Below are 13,498 nucleotides of genomic sequence, written 5' to 3' on the forward strand. Positions count from 1 at the left end.
TCTGCACATGTAGCCTGTTTATAAGAGCAGTCTTCAGCAGTTACAAAACGTTACGTTAACGCCGCTCTCTCCCGACGAGTCCAGCATCAGTGACGGCATCTGCTGGAGTTTCTTTCTGTAAGTTTCACGTCGCTGTGCTGCTTCAGCAGACGCTTCAATAAGTCAGATGTAGAAATGTTCGCGGCTGAAAGCTTTTTGCTGGTCACAGAGTTTACAATAGACGACAGTGTTCTTTGCATCTTAGACTGTGACACAATAATGGCAGCAGCAGCTTCCAGCTGTGGACAGAACGCCTCTCTCCCTCGTTCTCCTGTCTTCCTTTAGTGTTTGGCTCTCAGCGGACATGAACAACAAAGTCGTCGTGGATTTACGTCAAGGACGGTGCGTTCAGTAATGAGTAACGCAGCGTTACTTGTCTTAGCAACTAGTAATAATATTACTGTTTTACAAATGTAATTAGTTACACTACTTAGTTACTGGAAAAAGTAATATTACTTACTTACACTGATCACAACTGGATGTTAGCAAACATTTCTTTTTAAGTAGGGAGCTGGAGTCTTGAGGCTATTAGCCTAGCTTAGCAATACAACTTGAAGCAGAGTGACACAACAAGCCTGGCTCTGCCTAAAGTGAAATATAGTCTACCAGCACCTCTAAAGCACAATCTGTACACAAATGGAAATGTACATATGAATTCAAACTGGGAGAATGAAACTAAACATCACATATCGGTCATCTTAAACTGAACTTGTCAATAAATATCAAATCATCATTTTGGTTTATTTTGTCTTTCTGAAAGCTGGCTAGGTGATGAAGACTATGTTATTCTAAATAAAGTAAATCATTTGAAAGCCTTATTCTTTCACACCCAACCTGGAAAACACTACAGCCTGACAATTTGTTATAGAGTACCCCGCTCCTCGTCCGTATTCTGATTTTGTAATTTCTAAGAAAGTTTAATCCTTAAAACAGATAAGTTTGTTAATGTAGGGGATTTCATTATTCATGTGGATGTTGACAATGATAGCCTTAGTACTGCGTTTATCTCACCATTAGACTCATTTGGCCCCTGTCAGAGCGTGCTTAAACCCACTCGCTGTTGTAATCACACCCTAGACCCTGTCCTGGTCTAGGACATTGGAATTGAACATTAAATCCTCATCCACAGAACCTACCAGAATCACTATTTCCCTCCAAATGGATCATCTTCATCTTGTTGATAGTGCTGCATTCTAGTTCCCCTCTAAAAAGAGATCATACAAAGAAGGTTAGCTCCGTAGTATAACGCCCAAACTCGCAAACGAAAGCAAACATCACGGAAACATGAAAGGAAATGAGGTAAACTAAGATCTGATGTTGGTATGTGTTTGGTGTCACCAGAATCCTCATAGCTGCTTGGATTCTGTGAGGCCTCCCTCAAAGAGCAGAGACTTTTCTGTCAGCTTGTTTTTCCATCTGATGCTCATGTTTTCCCTGTCTTGCAAGATCTCAGCTATGAACACGGTGAGATCATCATCATCATCATCATCATGACCCAAGTTGTAATAACGTGTAATTATTCTGTAAGTGATAACTGCATATTCTCCTTGGTTATAACCTGAATCATTCTTTGTGTGCATTGGTGACTTTATTCATGTTACACAACATGCATGCAAACTGGTCAGGGGGTAAAAAAGGTGAGAAGGATACGCAAGCAGAGAAACACAGACGGTGTGAGAGGGATCCGTTTTAAGCTTACATGTTGTATTGATGATGTGCATTTGTCTACTGCAACAAGAGGAAGATACCGACAAGGGCATCAATTTGTGTTGAAAAGTGATGGAGACACAAGGGCTAAGATTAGTGGTGTGACTCACGAGACGACCCACAATAGTGGGGTCAAGGGAAATCTTCACAGCTGAAATGTATGAGTAGGGGGGCCCGGGGGTCCACCCAAAATCTGAGCATTAAACACTTAATTTCCTGCATACTGGCGAATTAATTATTCATGTAAAGGGAAACACAAAATTCAGGTGGCAGGTGAAAAATCTAAAAATATAACCGAATATAATCTCAGTCATGCTTTCAGATAGGTTTAAGTCACACTCTCCCTGCAGTTTGCATAATTTTTGTTACAGCTTCTGTTCTGCTCCCTGCTTTTTCTTTAGGTTTGCTGAGAATGATATAGTAAGACCTCGAAGAACCACCTTGCCGGTCTCCCAAAGCAGACCAGGGGGGTCATTTTCATGGACGAAATGTTTAAACTGTTCAGTTCGATTTAAAATTTAGATTTTTGAGAAGATTATTCGGGAAATTGCCGCAGCTTGGTGGTGTGCATTTTGCTGGCTAAAACCACAGTGATAAATGGAAACTCACAAACAGCGAGGATCCGTCTCTCTTCCAGTGATTTGTGCTTTTTTCGTCGCGTTCAAAAAGTTCAGGACAATTCAGCCACTTCATCTCACTCCAACAGGAACACAGACTGTTTCTGCTGCTTCCGGATAAAAAAAAAAAAAAGGGATGATTTCTGCTGTTCAGAATAAACCCCAGGAAAACAGGACTCTGACGGTAACTTGTTTCAACAAGCTAGATAAGGGCAGTAAGTTGGCATTTGATGTTCTATTAACGAAGGAATATACAGGAGCTGGCTAAGACGTATATACACATGGTAACCACGTTGCCATGCTCCCGGACCTATTGCGCACTTTTAATTTAAATGTACTGCTACACACACACACACACACACACACACACACACACACACTAACGTGGTTTGCAAATACTAAATACTTTTTACCAGCAGGATTCCCTTTACACTGTATTATCACATAGGTGACTAATTTTTGTTTCAAAACAGCAAATGTAGCTGTAAGATGAGGAGTTTGCAAGCCTGATAACAGCAGTGATATGATTGGCTGTTAGCTCACTTACAGCAACTACTTGAGGTATGACATTGCAGACCCACATCGGAAATATAATTATCACTGTGTGTTTAATAATCAGCTGTGTGTCCACTGTTTAGTCCCTCCTCCAGTGTAAACATACTTCCTCTGGGTCTGCTGACCGCTGAAACACAGTGGAGCCAGACTCCAACACGTGCTGACCACACTGCCGGCCTTGCCTTTGAGCTTTTTTATTCCTCTTTCCGCCTTTAGCCCGGCTTTGATGAGGGGAATAAGAGATAAAGCTGTCTTGGCCTGGTGAAAACAGAGACACGCATGCACCAGGGAGGAGGAGAAGGAAAGGTGTTCTGTTTCAGGATTCACAGGAATTAGTGTTGAAAGGTTGTGAAAATAACACTGAGGCCCTGGCTGTGCGTGAAATTGTGAACAGAGGGATTAATGGGACTGTAAAAAGAGCATTAAAGCCCACCCCCACCCTCAAACCACTTCACAAAAAGGTATGTCTGAGTATGGGACAGCACACACTGCCCTACAAGGTCTGTGTGAGTGTGTGTGAGATGGATAGAGACCATCTCCTCTTACTCCGTGGTTGATGTTCATGAGAAAAAAAAAAAAAACAGACAACTATCAAGTATGATAGCAGTGGTTGTTGGTGTCAAAAAGTATTCTTTCACTTATGTTTTCATGAGTCATTCCTTCAAAGTAATTGAACGAGCTATTTGTGGTATGATCAGTTATAACTACAAAAAGGTTATCCAAAAGGGAGGATTTATATTTTGAAAGTACTTGTAAATGAATTTACCTCAGAGAGAGGAAAACCACAAGTTTGGTGTGTAAATTGTGTTTAGTTAACCTGCTTGTGTAAAGCCATTTTAATGTAGTCAAGTGTGCATTGTCAAAGTTTATTATCTCATGACGGCGCAGTTGTGATTCAACTTCTCACGATCTGAGTGCTAGAGCTTCTGTGTGTAGATGAATTCTGTGGTTTAACAACCAAATCCAAGAGACACACAACAAGCAAACAAGGATGTTGTGAAGGTTAGTTTGGGATTTGGTTTTCAGTAGCTCAATCTGAAATTTTGAACCTTGAACACACAACTAAGGAGACTTGCTTCCTGCTGTATTACCACTCAGCTCCACCGGTATGTCAAGAGCACGCTTCCTCACAGAACCAAAAATAACCAAAGTAATTTTAATAAAAAGCACCCGAATGAAGCAAAATTGTGATCTGGGACAAAAGCCACAGAGTGAGAATAATAAGAGTGATGGTTCACCTCAGTTACCATCCACTTGGTATGACTGGCAATAAACCCTCTGGAATTTCATGAAAGATAAAATTTAAAAAGAAAAAACAGCGACAGACAATTGATAAAATGTTGCCAGAAATTAAAAAGAAAGAAGACCTGAAAGGATAAAAAAAAAAAAAACATAATAAACAATCCTCTTGTATTCCCTCCACTTAACTATCAGGCAGATATACTGTACCTCTGAGGTATTGCGGTCTGAACAACAACGCGATGTTTGTGTTGTTTAACCTTTTTCCTTCAGCAGTCGCATCAAGCTCTTCTGTTGATTGCAGTGGCATTTTCTGACATTTGAGCATATGGACACACATCTCAAATGGGATGGGAATACCTAGTGTGGAACGAGAATGGAGATTATCCCAAAAACTAACACTGAAGTCTGTTTTCTGCTTTTCAGGGATCAATACCACAGACACGCTGCTCTTTCCACAGCTGAGCTCCAGGTATACACACACAAAAAATATATATATAAAAAAGGTTCAAATGGTGACAGAATGACACTGAAATATCTAACTCAGAATCTGGCTGCTCAGACACATGGTCTTTCAACAGTGGGACAGTGGTCATTTTACATTTGATTAAAAGTCCTTCTGTGTGGATTTGATTAAATGTGCAGTAGTTTGGCCATAAATTTGGTAAATACAAATATTTATTCTATTTTATTATTATTTAAGTAATATTGAAGCATCTGTCTTAGATTTATATAAGTATGTATATGTTGTTATGAACACGGTATTACAAATTCCTGTGCATTTAGCAGAGACTTTTACTTTGAAGAGGACAGTTGTGATGTTGATGTTTGCCTGTGTTAGCAAAGTTGTTGACCAGATCCGAATCAGCCAGAGGTTTCGCAGACAGAGGTTTCGCCACTTAGACCTTACATAGTATTGTTTTGATATAATTTAAATCAAGTGTAAAATGAATGTGTTTATTTTCACATTTTGGAGTTTAAGAACAGAGGGAAACTTTTTTCACAGCAGACTTTTTGATTTTCCAAACACATGTGGATGGACAGACTTAAATTGCATTTTTCCATCTGCACAATAGAAATCGGTGAGATGCACATGAAAAGAAACACACACAGGTCATGTTCCTGTAAATGGATAATGGATGTGCCTTTGGTATGAGAGACCCGGGTTTAATCCCCCACTGTGACCCATCCACCATTGTGTCTCTGAGCAAGACACTTAACCCCTCGTTGCTCCAGAGGCGTGCGACCTCTGACATGTATAGCAATTGTAAGTGGCTTTGGATAAAAGCGTCAGCTAAATGAATGAATCTAATGTTATTTAAAAAATAATCAACCTGGCTAAATTTGGAGCTAGTGTTTGCAGTGTTGTTGATAAAAACAACCAGTTAATCACATTTTACTTATAGAGGAGCTAATTAGCAGAGTTTCAGGAGCATGACCACACATCAATCACATCATTGCCAGCATTTCCATAAATACCCACGCATCCCAGCTCCTCTTCTTCGCTCTCGCTTTCTGTGCACCTCCTCCCCACCCCTTTCCCTGTCCTGCCTCCTTATGTGATCATCATCATTTGTGATTTTAGAAGTTGCCTCTCAGAGCTTCGAGCTACAATAATAAAGGCAGGCATGTCTTTTGTGCATTTTCATAATTTCCATTTAAATGTTACAATGAGTTAATGAACAGAGTTGTTGAAGAGACTGACTGTAGATATTGATAACATTTCATTTTCCCTCAAATAAAAAGCGAGTGTGTGCGCACGTGTGTCAGATTGAGCATAGAATCATCACTTTATGAAGTTGTTTTAGCAAACAATTGTACAAATTTAATGCATTTTTAAACATGCACAACATGCGACAGGGAATGGACAAAGGCTTAGAAATTGGTGGGGCACAGATCATAAAAGCGGGAAGGCTACACACAGGGAAACAAATCCCAAAAAGAGAAGGCAAGAAACATAATTCAAGGTCCAGGCAATGTGCAAAGGCAAACAAAGAATAAATCCACCAAAACACAGAGAGAACACTGTGGAAACCATTAGGAAAAGGCCGGACCGTAAGGTCTGCAGACAACAACGAACCGGCAATGAGTGAGGGGAACAGGCAAAACTAAAAGCCCCATGAGGAGGAGATTACGCGACACAGGTGAAACGAATCAGGGTGTGGCAGACAATCACACAGGCAGGAAGTGATGTGGTCAGAAACGAGAGGAGAGCTGAGTAACAAAGTAAAACAGGAAACACTGAATGTAGAAATGACACCGAACACATAACCTAAAACACAGACCAGAAAAACACAAAGACAGAAAGTGAAGTTAACACATGCACACAAACAAAAACCCAAACCACAACACCCCTGGCATCTTGTTCACTATTGCACACCATTTCATTCAATAAAAAGTTATTCAAGTGGGAAAATACAGCTCTCCGAGTAAAGCAAGGGTAATACTCCTATGAGGACTTCCGCGTGCAACGTCTGTGTGCTGACTACGCTACAAGGGCACCAACCGATCTACTGTGCATGTGTGGAACAAGTCCGCCAAGCTGACTTCAGAAAGTAGAATTAACAGAAGTAGTCTGCGCCGTCGTGTCCACAGCTGTCTGTGTATGCGTCCGCTCCAGGGCAGTCTATATTCGAGCCTTAACAAGTGTGTTATACTGCGTTCCAGGCAACTGGGAACTCGGACATTTCTGGCCTTCAACAAGAAAAAGTAGGATTTCCTAGCTGTGAGCCTGGAGAAAAAAAATAAATATATGTACCCCGCAAGTAGCAGCTGAATGACGTCACAAACCAATGGCAGCTCCCATGCAAGCACACATTGTAAAAAGGCTACATAATTTATATGATGTAGAAATATTATATTATTATGTAGCTGGTTACAATAAAGAATCTCAAAGCCATCCTCTCTGCACAGAAGTTAAAAATGCCAAAACATTGGAAAACATTAGGAAGTATAACCTAAAACATTGACTGACTCTTGAGGATTACTGATGTAGCAAGACAGGTACACAGTTAACTAGTAATGTGGCTATTTATGTCAGTTGTTTGCATTTAAACTGACATCCTTTTAATGGACATCAAAAGCATTACTGAGGGTGCAACTCTGTGCACACTTTGTCACGGTCAGCCATGTTTTTCGTTCACTTTTGGCGTCATGCACCACCATGCACTTGGAACACTTTAAGGTTGAAAGTCGGATATTTCAACTTGGAAATTTCCAAGTTCCGAGCAGTCTGGAACGCGGCATAAGTACTCGTCTAGCAAACTAGCTAATGGGACAATAAGTTTGCACAGTTTAATCAAAAGATGTATTTGGAGGTTTTACTTCAGCAAAGGAGGTTGAACACTAGTCCATGGTGCAACATAGCTAATGACAACTTGTTCTATTTTAGACTCTCTGGCTCTCCGTCGCCTTAAAGGTCAGCACTGTCACATCAGCTTGCTATTTGACAGTGCTGACGTTTAAATCTATGCGCCAAAAATTCACCAAAGTTGAACTGGTGGCACAATATTTGTGTGGATTTATTTCGAGATTTGATTTTGCTGTAAAGGTAAATTCCAATGTGATTACGATTGTCATCATGACAATAACCCTCTGTTTTTTTCCCTGTTTCAAGTTCGGATATTGAGGTCTTTTATGATCCTTCAGCCCTTGTCCCGCACCCCCCTGTTGTAAATGTCTTGTGGGGCTGAGAGGTGTCATCCAAAAATGCCTTCTGCTGACCACACTACCCTGTGCAGGGCAGGTAGGTTTCATATATTTTAAAACTGACTTGTGAAGAAAGTATATCGATTTACAGATATTTAAAACTAATCATTACCTAAGGATTCATAAACATAGTATCTTGAGTAACAACCTCAGCTACTATATTGTCCTCGATTCAGGAACTACTTCATCAGTTATCAGATCGTTTGCGATTTGTTCTCTATTTATTCCCTGATAACTACTCAGTATTGTTTGTACCATAGACTATTGTGAAGTATTACCAGATTTTAATACCTTAAACGAAGCTTTTTTGACATGAAACTGGGAAACTATTAACACAGGGACACTTTATTTGGAAGTGTGTATTTATTTCATTGGGCCTGTATACTTAGTACTGCAATGTGTGTTTGAGAAAAGGTTTAAACTTAAGTTGAATTAGTTTAAGTCAGGGTCAAATAAGAAAAATATTTCCTGCAAACAATGACTCAAAGTCCCTGCTTTGAGCTGGGGGTTGAACTCAGGACAGCAGAGTCCAAGGCAGAAGTATCTGCCCGTCAACCCCTCCAGACGTCCCCACTGCACCGTTTGGAAGTCAAACCACTGCCTGACTCTGTCTAATCCAGTGTTTATGTTGTAAGACATCGTGCTCATCTCACAAAGTTGCCTAAGCCCAGGCTGCTGTTACATGATTGTTAGGTGAGCGTGTTGAGCTGAAAAGCATCTGTAAATGATTTGTCAGTGAGATGTCCTGTATGTATGGACATGCATGAAGAGCCGCGGAGAAAGGCTTGCAAAACAAATGAGTGCAGAAGTTAACCTCATGGAGCCCCCATTAGACATGCACTGCTACCTCGAACTGCAGAGAGGCTGGAGGGAGAGGGGGAGCAGAGGGGTGGACAGAAAGATTTAACTTTTATCACTTTCAGGAAACACTCAGACAAGTTAATCCAATTAGATCAACCAATCGTTGTTACCAAGCATTGCTAAGTGAACAACAGCCCTCGGGCTCAAGTGTTTCACTTGTTCTCAACTGAGTCAAGATCCCTTGTTTATTGTGTTACTGAATGAACATTTTGAAGGGTCAGCCTTGCAAATCATTTTTACTTGTCCAGTCTAACATATCTGTTTTATAGATTTCAGCCAACTATCATGGTGGAGAATGGAATTTAGTCTTTGATGTACAAAGCACTGAAAATGGCATTTGAACATTTAATCATTTGGCAGACGCTTTTATCCAAAGCAACTTACATTTGAGGAACAACTTACAAGCATCAAATACAGCACGAGATCTACAACTGACAATACGTAGTAGTAGTAGTAGTAGGGCCAGCAGTAAATACTAGTAAGAGCTAATAGCACATATCGCATCAATGGGGTAAATACCTGGGGAAGTGCATGTTAGAGGAACATAAGCTTGTGTATTATGGAGATGGGTGCAGACCCAGTAGTCACGCTGTACGCAGCATTAGTCACTTGAATTTGCTCCGGGGGGGGGGGGGGTCATGGGTAGCCAGTGGAGGTCACTGAGTAATGGAGTGACATGAGTCCTTTTGGGCTGATCAAAAAACCAGACGCGCTGCTGCGTTCTGAACCATTTGTAAGGGTTTCACCGCACAAGCTGGAAGACCTGCTAGGAACAAGACTAAGAGTCTATAGCCATGGTAGAGTTTTAGCTCGATGCTAAGCGGCAATAGGTTTCCAAGCAACCATCATGAGATGGGTGCGCTCGCAGAGCCAGAACTTACAGGGTGATCAACAACAACAAGAAGAAACGCCTGTTAGCACAGAGTGCGGAATTGGGTATTAGCATCGTGTTTTTGTCTATTAAGTTACAATTGAAAAGTTTGTTGGGCTCTATGGTGCCATGCCTTGTTCCGACAACCTATTCTGAAACCCAAAAGGTTCGACTGGACCGAAAGCCCATTTGTCTGACACCCCTCTATCACAGAGAGAAAAGCTCATTGTTCCCAAGGCCCATTGCTCCCTACAAGCATCCCCTGTTGTCTTCTGACAAAAATCAAGCATGTTTGATTTAAGTTATTTACAACCCTAGAGTGTCAACTGCCAATGAAATGAACTGGCTGGTTGGCTGATCAATTAAATCTATTTGGTATACTCATCAATGTGAACCCAAAAATTATCTAGCGTCGAGCCTCTTTTGTGAATCCAGCAATTATACTGAGGAGAAAGATTCAAAAATCTTCGGAGGTCTTGACAGAAATTCTTCTTCCAAAGAACACATAGATTTTTTGTGTGCACTGCTCCCCGTCTGTGTACCTGTATCATGACCCAAATAATCCGATTGTTGCACATAAAATAATAAATTTTATTTTCTGTTGGCTTGTTCATTTGTTGAGTCCAAGAAAGCTTTTTTCTGTTTTGTAGTGTACCAGACCAGAGCCCTCCATTACAAAATAAATAATAAGAGAGACTTCTAGGAAAAACTGCATTGCCTTTAGCCAGAACCTTTAATGGCCAGTCTTTATACTTTTATTAAAGCTCCTTTTTTCCTATTGAAATACAATAGTCTTTAACTGAATTAAAAACATCAGTGTGTGTTTTTGGCGCAATGGCTGAACTTTAGAGAGCTCTGAATTCAAACAAGAGGAAGAGAAAGAAGAGGAAGTTAACCACCTTTGTCAAAATCTCCTTATTAGGCAGAGGTGATGGAGAGAAAATTAGCTACATACTTGACAGACACCTCAAAGCTTTGGTGTCAAACGTAACACCTTTTATTCGTCAGTGTTCATTCTTAATCTTCATCTGACAAAACTGCGTCTCAAGGTCTTCAGCAGCTAATTAAGTTGATTATAAATATAGAACTTCAGTCATGCTATAGCAGGTGTTTGTATATGGATGGAAATGTGCTTTTAAGTTTTAATAACGCTGCTTTTAACCCTGATTGTACACTGCACTGTAACTTTTACAGTCCTGTTTTAATGTGTTTTTTTTTCTTCCAGTTTCCCTATGTTGCTTTTAAACTTTTTTATATTTCCCTGTTGCTTTTATGTAAAGCACTTTAAGTTACCTTGTTGGTGAAATGTACTATACAAATAAACTTGCCTCGCATGTTTAAACAGGCTGGGCTAGCACTTGTTGGACACTGGTACACTTTAATTCTGCAAATAAAACATGGTCCAGTGAGGTCTTGTTCATTTGAATTTTATGGCAAATGGACTGCACTCGTACGGGGCCTTTCTACCTCAGTAGACAACGGCTTTAACCACCCATTCACACAACCACTCTTACACGCCAGTGACGGTGGAGCTGCCCAAGGACACTTCAACATATTGACAAAAAAGAGCCATAAATTCAACCATCAACCCTGCGATCAATGGACGACTTGCTCTATCCCTTTATAATGAAATACAGAGAGATATATATATCCTTTCTCAGCGTGTAGGACAGAAAGATGTTTTTTTCTATGCTGAGCCGAGGCTGGATTACCAACAAGGCTCAGGTTCATTGTGTGGCAATTAAACCTTAATATCACCTTACATGATGAGGGCTCTAAGGGCTGGTTATGCTAGAAAATAATTAGTTCATACACCATGTTGTCTGACTACATGTTCCAAAACACCCACACACACACACAGAGTGAAAAGCCAGCCGGCAGTTAGTAATTAGGCCTAGATTCTTACAAGATGATTTAGGACATATTTCCGGAGATTAGCTTTCCATCACCTTAAAAAATGAAATCTGTTCTTTAGGAAATGCTCTAAAGATAAACCAGAGAATTTCTGTACCACAGCATGTAGCTAACAAAAGCCCTTTGAACATCCCTATGTTGCAGAGCTGCATCAGAATTATCAAAAGATTTATAAAATTATTATTAAGAGTAATTATTTTGAGTAATTTTTGTGTAATCCGTCAAAGATCATCATGTACAACATAAATGACTATAGTCAGATTTTCTTCACAATAAAAGGCTGATATCTGCACCACATTATACTGGCCTCACCCTCTTCCCAGCCTGCCTTGCTGTTGATGCTGCTTCTTGCTTCCTCGCTGGTTTCTTAGCAACACGTTTGTATCTAATGGACAGAGTTACATCAGCCTCATCAATAGAGTGTGGAAAACCTGCTGGAGGAGAGGACAGAAGCTGCTGAAAGAAGAGCTAAAGTGAGGAATAACTAGCAGGATGAAAGGCTTTTAATGTGAAGGTAACAGCCGAGGCCTGGGAGAGTCCAGCAGCAGAGCAGACTGAGATGACAAAGCAAACAGTAAACATCCATCAGGCTAGAGAGAAGACTGGCCCTCATCTCTGACCTCCACACATTCACAAATCTACAGGCTTATTTGGAGATTCTGCTGCATCGCTTTCCATCAGCGTTCTTTATTTGCCAGTGCGGCCACATGTAATCTGTGCAAATTTTAGTGTGCTTACAGAGAAAAAAAAATGATATATAAAAATTCCTCAAATTGAATTTTCCCTAGGGCCTACAGCCGTCTGCTTATGATTCAAACACCTATGCTTTCATGTATGAAATATTACATTTCTGCAAAACATTTCACCAAAAACCATAATATACGCTGAACAAAATTATAAACACTTTTGTTTTTGCCCCCATTCATCATGAGATGAACTCAAAGATCTAAGACTTTCTCTATGTACACAAAAAGCCTATTTCTCTCAAATATTATTCACAAATCTCTCCAAATCTGTGTAAGTGAGCACTTCTTTGCCGAGATAATCCATCCACCTCACAGGTGTGGCATATCAAGATGCTGATCAGACAGCATGGGGCATTGCACAGGTGTGCCTTAGGCTGGCTACAATAAAAGGCCTTAGGCTGGCCACAATAAAAAGCCACTCCAAAATCTGCAGTTCCATCACACAGCACAATGCCACAGATGTCGCAAGTTTTTGAGGGAGACAAACTGAATGTCCACCAGAGCGGTTGGCCGTGAATTAATTGTTCATTTCTCTACCATAAGCCATCTCCCAAGGCGCTTCAGAGTACAGTACATCTAACCGGTCTCACAACCGTTTGCCACATGTAACCACACCAGCCCAGGACCTCCACATCCAGCATCTTCACCTCCAAGATCGTCTGAGACCAGCCACCCAGACAGCTGGTGCAACGATCGGTTTGCATAACCAAAGACCCTCTCAGGGAAGCTCACCTGCACATTTGTCGTCGTAACCGACTTGAGTGGGCAAATGCTCACATTTGATGGCGTCTGGCACTTTGGAGGAGTGTTCTCTTCACAGATGAATCCCTATTTCTTACAGGAGGTTTTCAGACAGCATGTATGGCGTCGTGTGGGTGAGCAGTTTGCTGATGTCAACGTTGTGGATCGAGTGGCCGATGGTGGCGGTGGGGTTATGGTATGGGCAGGCGTGTGTTATGGACAACGAACACAGGTGTATTTTATTGATGGCATTTTGAATGCACAGAGATACCGTGATGAGATCCTGAGGCCCATTGTTGTGCCATTTATCCACGAGCGTCACCTCATGTTGCAGCATGATAATGCATGGCCCCATGATGCAAGGATCTGTACACAATTCCTGGAAGCTGAAAAAAAGTCCCACCCACTGAGTATGTTTGGGATGTTCTGGATCGGCGTATACGACAGCGTGTTCCAGGTCCTGCCAATATCCGGCAACGTCGCACAGCCATTGAAGGAGA

This window comes from Micropterus dolomieu, linkage group LG03 (genome assembly GCF_021292245.1).
Source record: "Micropterus dolomieu isolate WLL.071019.BEF.003 ecotype Adirondacks linkage group LG03, ASM2129224v1, whole genome shotgun sequence".
In the NCBI taxonomy this organism is placed as follows: Eukaryota; Metazoa; Chordata; class Actinopteri; order Centrarchiformes; family Centrarchidae; genus Micropterus; species Micropterus dolomieu.